Source organism: Mchenga conophoros, linkage group LG23 (assembly GCF_057382185.1).
Source record: "Mchenga conophoros isolate Kocher_MC1m ecotype Shallow Benthic linkage group LG23, M_conophoros_male_GT1.1, whole genome shotgun sequence".
Lineage (NCBI taxonomy): Eukaryota > Metazoa > Chordata > Actinopteri > Cichliformes > Cichlidae > Mchenga > Mchenga conophoros.
This window is the reverse complement of record NC_140547.1, coordinates 38503364-38522464: the sequence shown is the minus strand read 5'-3', so window position 1 is coordinate 38522464 and position 19101 is coordinate 38503364. Positions and strand designations below refer to the sequence as shown.

Sequence of the window (19101 nt, the reverse complement as noted above, 5' to 3'; positions counted from 1 at the left end):
GTATTCTGATTCTGATTCTGATTCTATGTGAGATTCTCTCTTTCAATTGACTTGGATTAGCTCGTTGCCAGAATTACGTGTAATAAAATCCAGTTATAAATTTGAGATTCGCCTCAAAGGGCAGCTTGCGACAGTCGCTTCTTCCGAACAACCCGCGAAAACCTTATGCTGCGGGGTTATCTGAAGTTTAACTTTAGCCATGTCTAACTATAGAAACACGTGTACTTCAGAGAAATGCTAAATAACATGAAAATTCCTCAAGCTTAGGTGGAAACTTCCCATAGCAGCGATTAGATATTCGCAGGCTGAAACGCTTCTTCTTTATCTCCCTCACACACAACCTTGAACACACATTTTTACTCAGCACCTAAATTTAAATCTGTGACACTGAGACTGATCTGCTGCTGAACCGATGAGTCTCTAGCTAACTCTACAGTATGTTAATGCTATTCATTGGAAAGCATCAAAGTCTTAGTTCTTCAAGCTGCCCTGACTTTAAGCTAAAAGGAAAAAAAGAAAACGTACTGCACATTTTACATCATGAAAACGATGCCACTACATAGTTCTACTACAGCACATCTTTGGAGCAGAGTTTTACAGATTAAAGAGAAATATTAATAGCAATCAATGAGATGCCTAACGTAAGTGTTCTTAACCAATACATATGTAAAAAAGAAGAACTAAAATGGCAACTAATGCCTCGGCAGATTCTGTAGTTTGCCAAATCACTTCAGTGGAATTGTCTCGTCTAAGCAGCAGAACCATAGGCTTATTTAAAGGGGAATGAAAGAGGATTGTCAGACTATTAACACAAGTTAATAAATGCCTACCCTACAGCAACTATAATCATTAAGGCTGCTAAACATTTATCTTTCAGCTTTTTTAAATCAAATCAGTCAGTCGGAAGAATCAACTTGAGCCAAAAGCAGAGCACAATCCAGCCAACAGCAAGAAAACAAAACAAAGCCTTTGAACAAATAATCAAAGTCTTTCTTCTAGCAAAGAATGTGTTTCAAATTGTACAGCCAATTGATCTGACTGTGTATAGAGGCTGTGTACTGCTTGAAAGTACTTTGACTTTCATCGTTGACGGATGCACCGTGCAAAGGATAATAATTGATGTGAAGATACACCGTACGTGGCTTTGAAATTATTTGATTAGAATAGTCAGTATACAGTGTGTCTGCTTTAATGGTTAAATGTATAGCAATGCAGACACCTTAGGGGACTGGTGCTCAGCAAATGTTTATTTTCATATAAGTTCGTATCATATATAACCACACAAACCCAAACGTGAAAGCAATTTGTCTTGAGTGCACCTTTCTCTAAAAATGTCCCTCTCGCATCTGAAACAAACAGCCCCGAGAGCAAAAATAAACTTAAGAGCTAAGGCGAGCAGACATGCTGTAGCTACCACTGAGAGCTGAGCGGCACAATGCAAATAAGCTTTCACACCATAACAGACGACCCACATCTCCATGCTAGGCAGCCGAGATTCAATATCGGAGGACAAGGAGTGCTGCGTCCCCAGGCCCTTCTTGCAAAGTGGCCCATAAATCAAGAACCCTGTTGAGAGCTGGTCTCTGTGGGTCTTGTCCAGGATTCGGGAAAAAGAGCACAGCTCTGGCTCCAGTAATCCACCCCCCCAAACAGCTTTAATGCAACAGATGGCCTTTGCAGCATAAAATTATGACTATCATTAGCCAACCTGGGGACCAGATTATTACTGCAATTGTTTTGTTCAGATATATAGATGATGCTGCCCAGCCACAGCTACAACTGGATTGGGTTTAACTGTAAATACCAATTAATGATTGTTTTTAAATTTCAGACCTCACATAATACAGTAGTACATGCAAGAACACTGAGAAAATCATAAGAGGTAACTTGAAAATTAGCTTAGTATACCTTCCTTGCACCAACTATTATTTAAGCCTTGCTGACATCAACATTAGAGGAGAAAGTGCTGAGCTGTGCAACATTGCAGCTTCGCTTGGCTCATCTTTTGCCAGAAAGTACTACATGTATTGGAGGTATGTTATTGTGTCATGAAAATGTGTAATATTTGCATAGCAATCAAACTGAGGATAGTACGATTGCTATTTCATGCAAAGTGGTCAATACTAACACATATTTTATTAATGTCACAAAATGCTGAGAAAGATTTTAAAAACAGACATTGTAACATATAGCATGTTACAATGTCTGTTTTTAATAATCCCAAATCAGTTTTTATTTGTTGCCCTGTGACAGACTGGCGACCTGTCCGGCCCAGGATGTACCCTGCCTCTCACTCCAAGGCTCCAGCGCCCCCCGACCCTGAAAAAGGATAAGCGGAAGCAAATAGATGGATGGATCAAACTTGTTGTTCTTGTCCATTAATTTTGTAGCACCAATAGTGAAGGGCATTTGGCAGGACTTCCAATTATTATGCATGCTGTGTGACTTGGTTTAATCACAGTTCTATAACTTTTGTTCAGTTAAAAAAGTGAAACCCCCCTCACAACATTTCAACTGACTTAATTAGCACTTTAACTTTCATTAAGTGCTACATATTGTGTGCAATAAAAATATTTTCATTCTAAGGAGATAAGGTCATTACCTTAAATTAAGGTAATCAGAATTCTGCCAGTTTTATACAATCAGATTCATAAGTTTTTGGATAACGATGGGGTTTTTTTTCCCCCTTTTTTAATGTTACCTCTAGGGCCCGTCACAGTGAATTTTAAAATCGTGCATTCAATACGCAATTTCAGTAAAGACTTCAAACTTTCATTCAAGAGGTTTAACAAAACTATAGCATTGACTAGGAATTGGCACCATACACAGTCCACTGTTTTGAGAAGCTCAAAATTAACTGAACAACTGACTGACGAGTTTCATCTCCCGGTGAGGCCTGGATGTGGAGTTCGTTTCAAGTGTTGAACTGTTAGATGTTCCCTTGAGCAATCAGTATGAGGTAAAAAGCGATGCAACCATCTGTTGCATTCATAGAAATAAGGCAGGACCAAAAGACCTGAAAGACCCTGGAAGATTGCAGAATTCTTTCACTGGTTAAGAAAAAACCCCTCAAAACATCCAACCAAAACCAAGAAGCACAATATTTTAAAAATACAATAAGTCTCACTGTATATAATAACTCACGTGGAGGTATTCTGAGATTGGCCATCAAACTTCATATGGCTATGAATAGTTTGTTGTAGGAAAACAAAAGAAACTGTCCCTACTATGATTGGTGACACTCTAAGGTTACACTGTGGACACAACAAGAAGAAGATTCTCTGGACAGCTCTTGTCACAGATGTATGTGACACATTTTGTCAGTATTTACATATGAATGTGCGATATGGGAGGTTACTATAACCTTATCATTTAATAGTGGTCAGTGGCTAAGTTCATCCTTGGCTTCATGGGGACATTCATGCAAAATGTTAAGAAATTCCCCCAAAGTATTCATGAGAATGGAAACTGAGAACCTGGACACATAACACTATGGAGGCCAAAAAATAGAAGCTACAATAGAGTTGAATAACTCTTTCATTTGTTACAAAGCACTTTATACTGTAAGCCATGTGATAAGCCTTCAGCCTCAAATAATACTAAACCTGGATTTCATGGATTGAGTTTCATCTTCTTACCTGTATGTGTAAGACACACACACACACACACACACACACGCATGCACGCACGCACGCGCACTGCAGTTTTTGACTCAACATTAACTCTGGCTGTGTGTGAAATTACCCTTTCAGCAGGGGGTTACATTGGGATTTGTGAGAAAGGGGAACCCTAGTCTAGTGGGCTTGATGCTCAAGGACCCACTGCACACAGTGAAAGTGGGGGCTAATTCTTTAAAAGAAAGTAGGTCCACTAAAAATTACACACATTGTGTTCTGTGGATGTGCATTGTCCAGAATAACAAAGACGCCGTTTCAGACACAGTCTCTAAACACCAATTTACAAGTTACAAAGAAAAATTCCACGGCGTTAAAATCTCAGAGTCAGACGTGCCAAATTATCAGATGATAATATATTTTACTTGAGTGTAAGTGTATTCTTAATTACTTTTAAGGAAAAAGGCCAACCTACATAAACCAATCATTTCTACTCATTTATATTTCATGATTTGCTTTTTTTGTCGTATTTTTTAATTAACATCTACATACAATTGATGGTTTGGGAAACACTGATAATACTGTCATACATAAGTAGAAGAAAATGAATCTTTGCACTGACCCAACAAAGAATCAGTGCAGCAAATTATGGGTTCAGTGTAATTAATTGTGTTTTCATTATTAGACAGATTTTCTGTAGCTTTATTTTTTTATTCACTTCAGTGATTAGATGAGTTCTGTGCTCGCAGTAATGAAAGTACTGCAAATATTGCATTTAAGCAGCATAACAGGAAAACTCCCTGTAATAACCCACTTAATATACCAGAAAAAAAGGAAGGAGAAAAAAAACAGCCCTGCTGGTGCAGGATTCGTCGTCAGCATGACTGCTTTGTTCCCAGTGTTTTCACTGAAAACATGAATTTCTAACAGCTCAGTTGTTTGCTGTGCAGAACATCATCGAGACAGATAAAATTCTGTAAGATCCCAACACAAAGTCCGATGATTTAAATAATCAATCTGAAGTACAGTAACGTACGAGAGTCTTGAGTCATCCCCGATTTCTTTATATTTTGCTTCCAAGAAGCCAAACTGTCTTGTCTTTTTTGGTGGTCTTAAAAATGGTTTTCCAGGCTTTCTGAAGGTCTTTCAAAGTTTTTCTTTGGCCATTAGCTGCTTTTCTACTCACTTTCAGCTCAGTCTTTGTGCCTGATCATTTTCAGAGGAATGTTTGTTGTTTGTTAAGCCACTTAACCTAGATCTATGATTCATTCAAGCATAAAACAGACACTTAACTCAATGAATCATTGATATGTCTACACATGACAGACAACTTAGCACAGAATTAAATTTAAATATCATCTTTATGCACTTTGTTATTAGTTGCCTGTTGCAAAAACACATCTTATGTTCCCATTTACTTTAGTTGAATCTATGAACGATGCAAAAGACGATAACACGGATTGACAGCGTCAGGACAAAATCCAGCAAAGACCTGAGACAGGACCAAGGATGTGCATCTAGCCCTTCAGTTGATCCATTTACTGCTCACAGTACATGGGTCCTTATGAAAATTCAAAAGCATTTCTGAAACATGGGAAACGGGACAGGTTGAGGTATTGCAAATTACACAAGAACTGGACTGAAACCCAAAAACTATTCCTGAAGACTACTTAAAGAAATGACAAGAAAGCTTCTTTCAGTTCAACCTGTGTTATGGAATAAAGGTGGTCATACCAAATATTGACGTTCAAGCTCATTACAATTACAAAAACTGTGTTTTTGCCTCAACACAGTAACACTGATTCCTATTTTCCTAGCAAAATACAAAGAAATGAAGACGTTTGCACAGCACTGGATTGATAGTCACACACATCTGAGTAACTAGAGGCGTTTTAAAAAAGAAATCCCCCCAAAAATCGGGTGACATTCTGTATTTGTTTGTTGTGGTACGAGTGGCTTTGTAATGGTAAAATAATGAAGGAAACAGAGCTGATCTCTGGCATGTCAGGAACTCAGCTCCAGTGGGTTTGACCCAGTTTAACCCGATCCTTTAATTACTTTTATATAACAAACACTCAGTGGTTTAATTAATAGTATGAATGCCATGTTGTGAGCTCAGCGGCAGGTGTAATATCACATCATGATGTTTAATGTAACAACATTGTAGCGCTGGAATTTTACACTTAAAAATGAATAACCTCAACACAAAGCTAAAAACACCCGAATTGATCCGAAGAAAGTTCACCGCGCACGTGTTGCCCTCAGCTTGACATATCGGTTTAAAATTAGCTGTAAATACAATGTTGCCCCGGGTCTCATGTGAAGTGGCTAATGAAGAACTGCTAATGAAGCGCTCCTTGATTTCACTCACTGTTAATCCCTAGACGTAGCTGTTCTATTTAAGCTCCCGCCTGGCTCAGAGGGGAGAATTTGGCGCAAACACTCTCAGCGTTCCTACCGAGGGGTAGCCATGTGTGCATTTACACGGAGTATGCAAATAGGCCACGGCTCCCACTCGAGTAGCTGCTGTATATTATAGCATGAGTATTTTCTTTCGTTGCTGCTGTTGCTGAGACCGTCCTAAATTGGTTTGTAAAAATGCTCTGAATATCTCGACACCAGCCACTTAGAGTGCAGGTCAAAATGTGAATACAGATTGCTAGTTGTGATAGTGTTTTGATAACATTAAAGAGCCATTTCTCTTCTGGTATGCATTTATCCTGCAAAATAATGCAGCCTGGATTCCTTTTTTTCTCCTCCCAACTGGCATCCTGTACGACTTTTTTGTTTTTATCGCCACACCAATGTATGGAGTGTCACAACAAAGCCTTCATGAATGAGTAAGCACAGATCCTATGAAGAGACGAAGGGAAATGGGAGGAAAAATTGCTCATTTTGCTTCCCTTGGCATGCAATTTCCATCCTCTATCCACATCTCGCTAAAAGCTATCTAAAACACATCAACTTCATCTTTCTAGGCTGGATGGGTCTCAGAGGATCACCTCCAGACATGGCGCGATGACAGTGGGGCTGAAAAGAAAGGATGAAAATGATAATTCTGTTCTCTTGCTTATAGCAATAGGCTTCTCATTCTAGTGCTGATTAAAAAGTGGGGGGAAAAACATTCATTTTCGACGTCAGTTGCCTCTAGCAAAGAAAAATACCGTATATTGAGGTAACTGATCACGCCTCGGATGGCTGTTTCATCAGAGAAAGTGCAACACGACTATTTCGCTGCCTCCTTTCCATTTTACCCATGTAACAATTGACCAGCACAACATTTTAGCTCGGGGGCATGCTACACTGTGGCTGACCCCAAGTTCTTTTATTTTCTGCTGTAACAAATGGGGAAATAAACACTTTCAGATTTCATTTGATTCGGGTCAGCTTTATTCTTTGATTCCGCCCCCACCACCATTGATAGAAGCACACAAATGCAGGACAGCCTCATGTGTATATGTGTGGGATTTTTTTTAAGAGCAATGCAAAGAGACAGCTAGAGATGATGCCATTACCATCCTTTTATTGAGGCATTTTTCTGTTCGAAATGCAGAAAGTAAATAAAGCTAGCATGGCAGAGGCAGACACTCAGCTCAATTCACATCCACACATGAAGGCATTCAGATAAAGGTCTAAAAAAGAAAAAAATGGGTGGCCATGAAAATGATTTGCAAGCAAGTCCATTGTTTATGACACCTCTCTGCTGAGTAACAGCAGGAAAGGGCGCACCCAGGGCTCAACTGCCATGAAGTGAATGCGGGACCCAATTCTGAAGACCATTTATTTTTCCATACAGCCTGGTCTGCCATCCTCATGCGACTGTGGACTCAAAGGGTGATTTTCTTTGCATGAAAACTATTTGGAGACAAAAACGAGAGCACTGCACACTACTTCTGTCAAACTCTTTGATCTGGCCTCGCGTAACCTACATGATGACGGTTACTCAACCGTATAAAATGATGCCAACCATGGACTGCTGTGCTCTAGAACAGATGTAGCAGAACTGCGATCCACCAGCCAGGTGATGACAAATATTATGTCGTAGGACAGTGTTTTGGGTTTTTTTTAAATTACAGTAAGTAGTAAACAGTTACTCTGTAAAATTTCACAAATCAAAAGATTTGGATTTGCAGATTTCAAGTATAAAACCAAGAAATTCTGCTCACTGATTTTCCAGCATCAACTATTATGATCCAAACCAAGGGCACCAAACTACATCACTACATAATAAGCTGGAACCCATCAAAACCTGTCATCCTCATTTCCAGCTCATTATTTTTCATTCTTGGGTTGCACTCAAGCAGGTCTGCATGAATAACATTTAAAAGTATTAGATCTTTCTCTAATACTGGGCCTTGATGCCACCCCTCAGTTCTAACTGTCTATAGCAGGCCTTTGTAGCTCCCACTCCTCACCACTTATAGGGACCATTTTAATGGTGGTTGCACAGCCATGCTGCCATTTATAGTGGCGCTGAGCACGTGCTCACTGCAGTATTCTGCCAAATGATAGGTGTCAGTCACCAAGTACAAGAGTAGAAGACATCAAAACTGGAAGAAAAGAAATTGAAGAGGTTTTTTTGTTGTGGAGGTTTTCGCCAGAAAGTCTCCTTTTGAGTTGAATTTAAGATTCTGCGCTGATACATCATTGCAGTGGCGGTAACAACTGACACAACTATACACATGATGTTACAAAGGTTGAATCTACGTAAGAGCATCTAAAACAGGGGTGTCAAACTCAAATACACAGTGGGCCAAAATTCAAAACTGAAACAAAGTCGCGGGCTAACGTTAATATTTATTGAAACATATTTATTCCTCCAGATATAAGAATGAATCTTTTCTTATGGACTCAAACACGTTTTGCTGAAAAACTGAATATCGAACAAGCAAAGCTTAATACTAAACAATATATATATTAGCTGTATAATACCAGTAGGCCAGCTCTGATAGTAATTTGGTATGGCTTCGCGGGCCAAATGTAATTAGGCTGCGGACCAAATTTGGCCCGCGGGCCAGAGTTTGACACCTATGATCTAAAACGACATCTTAGCTCGACTTCACCACCAGATGTAACACCACTTTCGGTGCGCAATGCCATCCACCAGTGCAAAAACGGTCTCTAGGGTTTAAACAGCCCAAATTGTGCGCCTGAGATTAGTGTATTAGGTAGATGCACTCTCTCTGACATCATACAGAGCCAAGAGTATTAAAAACTGTCTTAAAATGAGCATTTAGAGCAGTCGGAAATCTGATCCTCTGGCTGAGATTACAGAAGTTAAGGAAACCGATAATATGCCCCCTTTAATGAACTTCCCATTTACAAAATTAGTAAAACATGTTAAAAAAAAGTTTTTTTCTCAACCAGTCACTCTGCTGTTATTCTAAGGAAGATGTTTATTTGATTGAAGCCCACCCACAAGTAGAACCGAGCAATGAACAAATCTTAAGGCTTCCAGTGACTGTATTTATCAAGCACAGACACAGTCAAAATCACAACTATTTGGGGTATAAAAGGTCTAAAAAGACAATATAAGGTCAATGGGAGTTCTGATGATGCCGCAGTCCATCTCCAAGCTGCTATGACCTCATTCGCACTGCAAACCTTCATCGCTGAGAACCGGTGACTGTCACTGCATGCTCTAATTTTATCTCTGTTTAACGAATATACTAATTAACTAACATATTAATCAAGCCGTTGTGCATGAAACCAATATATTTGGCCTCGATACTGCAATAAAATTACAGATACTAGCTCTCGTGGCTGATTTCTTTCTAAGCACATTAGTTGAATTAATCTGCAAAAAGCTCCATGGTTTCAGAAAAAATTTCCAAACAAGGAAATCAAGTATCTCCAAATAATTTCCATTATGGAAAGAGGAGACATCATATAGAGTTATTACATTATATAGAGATACTTTAAGGCCTTTATATGTAAAGTAGATACTACCAGTTTTTACTGTCCCTCAAGTTCACAAACCAAATTAGCCACATCTAACTGCTTCAAAGGCAGATTTTCTCTTGTAGTCACAAGTCATGATTCTTCTTGAAATGGGCGAAGCACCATGCCCAGACACTCTGTTATCTACCTGATCTACCATACTTGTCAATTCACGACGTGACGGCAGCAACAAAAATAAATAGCTCTGAATCAGATCGATGCCCAATGATTGCGACGGAAAATGGAACAAGGCGCGGGGAAAGAGGAATCTCATCTCGAGGGGAATTGGATTTTGAGAAAGATTTAACCGAGGGCTCGTCTGTTATGCATGTAGCCCACATCTTCTTGGATTCCACAGCAGCTAATAACTTTAGCAGGAATGGAAGGTTGTTCGAGCTCCAGCTGTGATATTTGAACGTATGCGCGCAGTCGCACGCGGGCATAAATACGCAAGCTGGATCGCCTCTCAGTATTTCCATTTCCCCTTGAGTCCTATTAATGTCATTTAGCAGCCATGATTGAGGTGGCCCACTCTCAGCTTCCACACCAGCATTCCTGCTCACAAATCCTCATCAATTGCTCCAATCAGTCTTACCACAGAGCCAATACTCTACAGTGAGACAACTCTTATTTCCCACCGCATTAATGAACTCTTTCATTTGAAAGCCTTTGACTGTCTGCCTCTTGATTGCAAAGCCAAGGCCAATAGGCCTCGGTGACAGCTCCTTGAAAATTAAAAGTATCAATCAAGACGGGAAGGGGAGGGGGGAAAAAGTTGTAATGGTTTCAGATTCTCCTGTCGAGCAGAGAGAGAAGGGGAAGCTAAATGGGATCAGGTGGCATTTCAAAATGCATGTTGGGGCTCGTTTTACCTCGTTTTATTGCTAGATGGGTGGTACTTGCAGGATAAGGGTTAAAAATGTTAGATAAGATAATTAAACATGTTAAAGGTTCATTTTTATGAATCAGTGGGATGTAAATCCAATTATTTGTACTGAAAAACTCATGTTCGCTGTTGTCTGTGCACCTTGAATCGGTTGACCTGGTAATTCAGCCCTGATGAAGGATTCCAAGTAATGAAAACAACATCTTCAATCACTTCATTACCATATCCTTTAAAGCTACACTTGATTCGTCAGAAGAGGAGTTCAGTGCTGCTGGGTAAACTTGACCAGCATTTTTTTTTAAAAAAGGAGAAAAAAGTGCTAACGCTGGATGACATAATCTCCGTCTAAATCAATTTCGGTGTGAAAGCACTTGACTCAGCTCAATATGTAGCTGCAGGGCTTCTGTTAAGTGGCTGCTGCCACTTACCTATTAATTCATGTGCTACCGGTTGCGCTCGTGGTCAAGATTAACCCGATATGTCGGGATTTAAAAATAATAATAATAAAATAATACCACAAGGCAAAGGAAGACATGTGCCAGAGCGTTTAGGAGAAACTGAAGGGGAAAGATTATGAACAAATCATGATGCAAGGAGGTTTTTGGAGCAAGCAATGATGCTGTTAACAGAATTAGAAAATGCCTTTGCAAGACTGAGGAGCTGTCTGGAAGTAAGGATTTCACTGCCTGCGGGCTATGGCGTGCTATGGTTTTGCAAAAAAAGAAAAAGAAAAAGAAAAAAAAGCATGGCTGCAGCAGTTGTTACTTGATGGGAAAAAAATGGTGACATACAGCTTGTAAGGCTACAGAGCCTTCTGTCACTCATGTGTAGGGAGTGATGAGGGAGTATGGATTTTATGCATTTCTTTTTTTACGCCAGCATCTGTTCTAACTTTTACATCAGTATCACTTTCCTGATTCTCAAATATGTTCAGTGGGTAAAAGCCAAACCACCACGACCAGCTCCACTCTGGTCAGAGCCAGACTGGAGCTTCAGACATTCATCTGGACAACCATAAACCATCATCCATCCACCCAGAGGAGGGAAGCAGGCAAAAGGAGGAGAAGCACAGAGAGAGCCGACTTGCCAAGCAACCACTCAGCAGAAATAATGTGAAATATAACTACGGCTGGGTTCTACTCCCATCCCTCCTCACTCTGGCACACGTTATTTCCCCCCTCCACCAACACACGATCGTGCTCTCTTACTTTCACAGGCGCACGTACACAAAACACGCACGCATGCTGACGCACCGGAGAGATGTGCAAATGCGCACAGTGTTACACAATTAACGTCGAGAAGGAGGAGGGGAAAAGAGAGAGAAGAAGAATGCGTAAAAAGAACAGTTGGTGTGCGCTGACGGACTAATCCGCTCGGATAGTTACGTTTTGAATGAAGGATACAGAAGACTTTCAGCGGTCCACTTCTACTGCCGTACTGCAGCCGTGAACAGCTCCACACAACAGAGGAGGCTCTAAAGATAAAAAAAAAAATAAAATAAAAAAAAGGAGCCTCTGGGATTTACGCGTAACAGCGGGACAAATGCGTTCTATCCAAAAATGCGCATTTAAGCGCTGCGTGTTGGGATTCCGTTTATTAAAGGTGGTAGATAGTCAGGAGGATCGTGTGCGCGCACAGAACATGAAAATGTCAGTGACAAAAACGAATCGTGGGTTTAAACAGATCCACGGGGGGCAGCATGGTCCAACTTTGGCCAAAGAAACAATTGCATTTAACTTACCAACAAGCAGTTTCCAAATGATGGCGTACACTTTGTGGTTAGTTCTAATAGCCCCACACCATCACGGTGTATCCGAATCTGCTCCGGTCGACAGAGTAAAGCAGAAAGGGTTTAAAAAAATAGAATACAATAAGGAATTCCAGGAGAGAGATAGTCCACTTCTCCAAAAAGAAAAAAAAGAAAAACGCAGTGTCTGTCCCCAAATTACATATTGCCAGTCCTCGCTGGCGCAAATTGGAGCGCAAAAATAAAACCAAAAAAAGAAAAGAAAAAACAAAAACACCTGCAGCCGGTCGCTTTCAAACAGCAGGAAAGAAGAAAATCATGACAGTGATTGGAAGAATGTTCGACGGAAATCAATCAAGGGCAAGATCGGGAGAGGCAATTAGTCTGGTTATCCTGTTAAATCAGCTGCACGGCGGCTCACGGCCACGGAAGCCCGGCAGGTGAGCTTTCAGCTTTAAGCACGACTGCGCGAGAGCGAATTTCCAAAGTGATGTGCAGAAAAAAGGCACACCAGAAGCCTCCTCTCTCTCTCTCTCAGTGCCGCTGTACCGACACCAGATGCGTCAAGTGAGGACAATTGAACCCAAGCAGCACAGGACACGACGAGATTTCCCTTCAACATAAAAGTCGAGCGCGCACTGGCGGTTAAAAAAAGAAGGAGGGCTGGCTGAATGACCCACGTGGGTCTAAGTAAGAATTGTGGGGTGTAGCTAAAAGCTCCATACACTGTGTCACAGTGTATTTACATTAATAAGAAGTAGCACAGATCCGGTGGAACTGCACCCTCTGCCCATTTCTTCCCCTCTTTCCTCGTTATTGTGATCGAGAGCAAGTTCGACACTCTTTCCCTTTCCCCAGAGTTGCTTTTATTTTGAAGAACAACTCTTATTTTCTCTTATTTTGTCTGCCTTGACATTTGCTTTCTCTCAGACCTGCGGTCCTCTGGAGTCCTCATCCTCCACATGGCGCACTGGCAGAAGCTCACCAAAATACGCACGGGAGGATAATCATCCTCATTATGCGCCTGCTTCGACAAACAAACACAAATGTGGAGAGAGTACTTTTTTCGCCGGCTTATGCTGTGAGTAGAGTGCGCAGGCAGACGGGTAATGCAGTGAAGCTCAAGTTTGAGGATAGACGCACTGCCGCCCAATGGAAATAACAGAAAAGCTCTGAAATGCACTATAAAAATGCTGTCTTTAGCAAGTCACTGAAGGGCAAATGTGTAATATTAGTGTCTAATATTGGTCGTTGGTAGCTGATTAAATGACCACCATCCAGAAATGCATACACTATTATATATTGTACATATATTTATTAGTTTCAGGTTGGCCATTCTTGTATTTTGCTCGTTTGTGTTGTTGTGTTTGCACATCTCTGTTGCTTGTGGGGCTCGCACACAAGAATTTCACTCGCATGTGCTGTGCCAGTGTGCCTGCACATGTGATGTGACAATAAAAGTGATTTGATTTGATTTGATTTGATTTGATGATATGGGGAAAATTAGTGAATATTATGTCCACATGAATATTTAAGAAAAAATGCAAAAAGAATATTAACACAGCTCATTTCTCTGCAACCTAAAATGAGAGTATATTTCCTGTGAATTTAGAGAAGCATGTCAGAAAATCAGAGCCTGTCATGAGGAAATGATTTCAAACTTTGAAAAGTAGATTTTGACTTTACAGTTTTTGCAAAAGGATGAAGAAGTAAAAGTCCTCTGCTTCTTTTTTCCTTTTTAGGGAATTTATATCCACGACTGTAAGACTGGTAATGCAGAATAATTTAAAATGGTTAAAGACAGAAATCTTTGCCGAAATCTTGGATAATTATGCAGAGTAGCTACGCATGACCTAACACAAACCATATCTTCATTTCCAGCAGAAGGGGCTATACATGCTGTGCCTATTACCACCAAGCCAGTTATTTTTTCCTGGTCTGCTTCTGGTAGACTTCTGTAGGCAATCATGTTTCCAGTTTTCATTACACTGACTATTAAAAACGCACTTTTAAATACAACAAAATATATAAAGAGATGTCTCAGTTTTTATCACAATGTGATATATCTACATCTGACATCAGTATTCATTCCACTGTATCAATATTTATCACCATCTTTCTGCTGCTCAATATTAACAGTAAACTGAGATGAATGTGACAAGTCTGCTGAAAAGCCTGAAAGGATTTCCATCTGTGCAGCTCAGGTATTACTGGTATTTATGAATAACCAAGGATTCACTCCAATCCAAACGGGTAACAGACAAAACCCTGAATCACTAAAGATGATGAATAGACAGTAGAGCTACCCCGCCATCCTTCCAGAACTGCAAGGGTGGGATTCAGATTAAGGACTTGTAGGTAAGCAGGCCTCCCTGTCGGCCAGGCAGTCAGAAAAAAAAAGGGACTCGTTTGATTTCCCCCTCACTGGGCTACCCCTGTCAAGACTTTGGCCTCTGGCACTGCACTTCTGTGAGGCGAATTTCGATGAGGGGAGGGCTTTGAGGAGGAGAAAAACCACCCTTCTCGGACTGAAAGTGTGCACTTGTGAGCTTTCTTTGTCATATCCAGATCCTGATGTGAATAGAGGCTCCTTAATGAGCGAAGAAGTGGACAAACACTGCATTGATTCACCCAACTTCTATTCGAGGTTTGCGTCCGCAAATGCCCTCAACTCAACCGGTTAGTGTGCAACTTTGAGGACTTAGTGTCTAGAGAGGGTTGATTGTTTGCTGCCAATGTGAGGATTTGGGTGAGAGCCTGGAATATCAGTGGACTGGTGATACAATAATTTCGCAGATAAACCAAAGACTCAATGGACATATTTTTCATCTCTCTTATGAGTCGTAATGTAGACTCGTTAAATTTCTCCTTACTACGTTTGGGATGTTCAGTTTTGCTCATCTACAAGTTAAATAGCTTTAAGGATAATGATCAAATCCCAGTTCACAAACTCAAAAACTTCACAGAGCACAAAGCAGAGCTGGTTTCCAAGTCTCTCAAAATACAGTTCCTCTTGATAGCATCGGTATGAAGCTTTAAACTGCTCCAATGACACATCTACTGATGGAAATACTTGTCAGGTGTTTGTATTAAATGATAAGCTACATGAAAATACAACTCTGTTTATAAAACTTTTATTTCAAAAACATGGAATCAGAAACTGCTGCGAAACTTTGAGAGACTTGTTTAAAGTCAAAATCTGAAGGTTTTTTTGTGCATTTTTGAACAAAATTCTTTATTAAAAAAACTCTCAGACTAGTGAATCCTTTCAACAAAGTAAAATATTTCCAGTAAATAAAAAGCAGCAAAATCTCAATCATATCTTGAGGCGGAATACTTTAAAAGGAGTACGTTCAGTTTCTTCTTATAGGATCACATGTACAATCTTTAATGTCACTGGCTTTATAGGAATTGGTCCAAAAATGAGAAAATATCCAGTGGTCAAACGGTCAAGCTGCTTGGAGCTGATAGGAGTGCAGCAGTAACTTAAATAGCCACTCATTACAAACAAGGTTTGCAGAAGAGCATCTCTGAGTGTATAACTGTCTCCTGTATTCCTGGTGTCTTGTCTCTAGTGAATGTTTGGTTTTCCCGTTCTCCTCACTTAGTGTTGTGTGCTTGGTTCTGAGCCTGTCATGTTTCCACGTCTCGTGTCAAGTCTGCTTATGTCTCATGCTTCCTGTTTTATTTTGATACTCCTTATCCTACGTAAAGGCATCTAATTTTGCTTCCTCCTGTCTCTTTATGTCTGTTTAGTCCCAGCTGTGTTTCCACCTGTTCGCCATCCTCTCGTTATACTGCCCGTGTATTTTAGTCCTCAGTCTTCCATGCTAGTTGTCATGTCGTGCCTCCTTTAGTGCTGTGTGTTCGATCCGTGTTCCGAGTTTCCATAGCTCCTAGTTTATAGTTTCCTTAGACCTTAGTTTGCTAGCTTCTAGTTATCGTGGCTCAAGAGTTGGGAGTTCGCCTTGTAATCGGAAGGTTGCCGGTTCGAGCCCCAGCTTGGACAGTCTCGGTCGTTGTGTCCTTGGGCAAGACACTTCACCTGTTGCCTACTGGTGGTGGTCAGAGGGCCTGGTGGCGCCAGTGTCCGGCAGCCTCGCCTCTGTCATTGCGCCCCAGGGTGGCTGTGGCTACAATGTAGCTTACCATCACCAGTGTGTGAATGGGTGGATGACTGGATATGTAAAGCGCTTTGGGGTCCTTAGGGACTAGAAAAGCGCTATATAAATACAGGCCATTTACCATTTTTACCATTATGCTTTGTTTTTTGTGTCCTGTATTCGAGTTTTTCACAGCACAAGCTGCCTCCTTTAGTTCATCCCTCTGTGTCCTGAGAGTCCTGCATTTGGGTCCAATCTCCTGCCTGCTACACAGCAAACATGACAATAACATATTGAACCTTGAAGCAGATGGGCTTCAGCAGCAGAAAACCACACCGGCCACAGCTAAGAACAGGAAACTAAGGTTACCATTCACAGAGGCAACAAGAGGATTCAACAAACATTGTCTCGTCTGACAAGTCCTGAACATATCATTGAGACTGGTCATGTTAGCATTTACCAGATCTCAGTCCAGTAGCATACATTTGGGATGTGGTGGAATGTGCGGGATTATGGCCATACCACCCTGAGAATCTCTAATCTTGTCTGATCTAGAAAGCCAAGTAGAGTTGGGCTGTGTTAATACTTAGCTGGGAGACTAATTGGGAATACCAGGTGCTGTATGTGGGTGGCTATGGGTCTATACAGCCAGTTGTCTATCAATCAGAAGGTTGGGGATCGATTCCTAGCTCCTCCAGTCCACGTGCTGAAGTGTCCTTGAGCAAGATACTGAACTCTGGTGCCCTTGATGTATCTAGTGGTGTGTGTGTGATAGATTAAGTGAATAAAATTTGTATTCACCCAATCTGTAGCATCACTGTGTGATTCTATCATATCAGTATAGGCTAAAATATCTGAAAAACTTTTTCAGCACCTTACTGAATCTATGCTATGCTAGAATTACAGCAGCTCTTTGGGCTTCTGAAGGGGTCCAACCTGTGCATGTATTAATTGCTTGTGATGATTGCCTTCCATTGTTCATAAGAACAGTGATTTCTGTAGTTCCTATTCCCAGGTAAGAGTTGTTGGAAATTCTGGACGATCTCCCTTTATGCAGACCCCCGGTTGACACAGTCTAAGGCACACGTAGGATCAATCAGTAGTCAGACAGACATCTGAAGTCCCTAAACAACTGAAAGAGTTGCCATGAGACTGTAGCCGAACATTCTCTGCTGCTATCACTTCAGTAACAACTGAAATGTAGAAGTATGGAAGCTTGCTTCCGGCACTGAAGAAAAAAAATACCATCCATAACTTAAAATTTCTAGTTAGCTCTACCATCCAGGAAGCTCTGCGAAAGACGTGCTTTCCTTGAATCATAAATTGCGTTCATGTTGAACTGTTGAACAGCTGATGCCTTCTGCTTCCAGGTAACAAGGAAAGTATGTACTTCCTGACTGGCAGAGAAAATTTCAACTGTTAACTCAAAATTTTTAGACGCCCTACACTGGCCATTAGCCACCTGCCCTTTTAGCCTTGAGATATGAATGGTAACTTTTTTTTTCAGTGCTGGAAACAAGCTTCCATAGATAAGTCTACTGTTGATGAGAGGAAAAAGCTTTCTAAAAGAGAAAAGGGTTTATTTTAACTGAGACCATCATCATTTCTCTCACTGTGTAGCTTGAGACTTGCTCAAACTCCAGCTAAAAGCTCAGTCAAAAACAAAAGTAAAAGGATGTTCTATAAATATTGTTTCTCTGCACAATCTCTTGTCTTCCGGGAAGGTGATTCTTGGAAGAGGATTTATGGGAGATGATTCTAAGAAGATGCTATCCTGGAATTCTACCTGGCATATTTGAAAAATGACAACGTGTACACAGTGCATTAACAGTCGAAGCGATGAAAAGTGGCCCCAAGTGAGTACTGAGTGTTGGAAACTTCTTTTTTTTTTTTTTTTTTTTTTTTTATTGCCTATCCCGTTTGGCTCTTTTGCCATCAGAATTGTTGTCTAAAGGCAAAGAAAGATGCCCAACGGATTTACTTTACCAAATGGACCATCCCAGCCTTGCCGTAATGGTCCATTTGATTCACCTTTTATTGTTTATTTTATTTTCACTTGCTGAATACGGGACAGACTTGACCGGGGGAAAGAAGGGGAGAAAGAAAGAGGGAAAGAGAGACAGCTGAGAAGAGGGACGGGGGAGAAGGGCAAAAAACAAATACCAACAGAATGAGCAGAGAAAAAAAATGCATATATCAATCACCTGGATCACCTGTTGAGAAAGAAAAAAGAAAACAAGCAGAAGAAAACAAGAGTAATAGAATAAACAACATCACAATGATATATGGGAATATGACAGTAAATACTAAATATTAATAATAATAATAATAAATTTTATTTATGAGCGCCTTTCAAGTCACCCAAGGACACTTTACAATAGGATAAAACACCTAGTAAAACAATGGCAGAATAAGAACAATAAAATAAAGCACAAGATAAAATGAACAAACAGTGGATTCACAGTGAATATGCAGATTTGAACAGATGAGTTTTGAGTTGGGATTTAAACTGGGGGAGAGAACCAATATTTCTTATTTCAGGGGGCAGAGAATTCCACAACCTGGGAGCAGAGCAGCTGAAAGCTCTGCTTCCCATGGTGGTGAGGCGGAAGGAAGGTACAGTAAGCTGGACAGAAGAAGAAGAACGAAGTGAACGGGCAGAACAAGTGGTGGTTAACAGGTCAGAAAGGTAAGAAGGAGCGAGGTTATGAAGGGCCTTGAAGGTGAGCAGAAGAAGTTTGAAAATTATTAAACATTATTGTGCAGCACATAAGATCAACAGAACACAGTGTGCTTTGAGGTAGGAGCCAA

At 40.6% G+C, this 19101-nt stretch overlaps 1 protein-coding gene across 2 annotated transcripts in view; it reads right to left on the bottom strand.

Moving 5' to 3' along the window:
- Positions 1–12741, bottom strand: part of LOC146547776 (interleukin-1 receptor accessory protein-like 1-B) — a 342110-nt gene extending 329369 nt beyond the window's left edge. For both annotated transcript variants that reach the window (XM_085265749.1, XM_085265750.1), the window contains exon 1: positions 12182–12741. The gene's annotated coding sequence lies outside the window, so the exon portion shown is untranslated. The remainder of the gene's footprint in view (positions 1–12181) is intronic.
- Positions 12742–19101: the final 6360 nt, after the last annotated feature.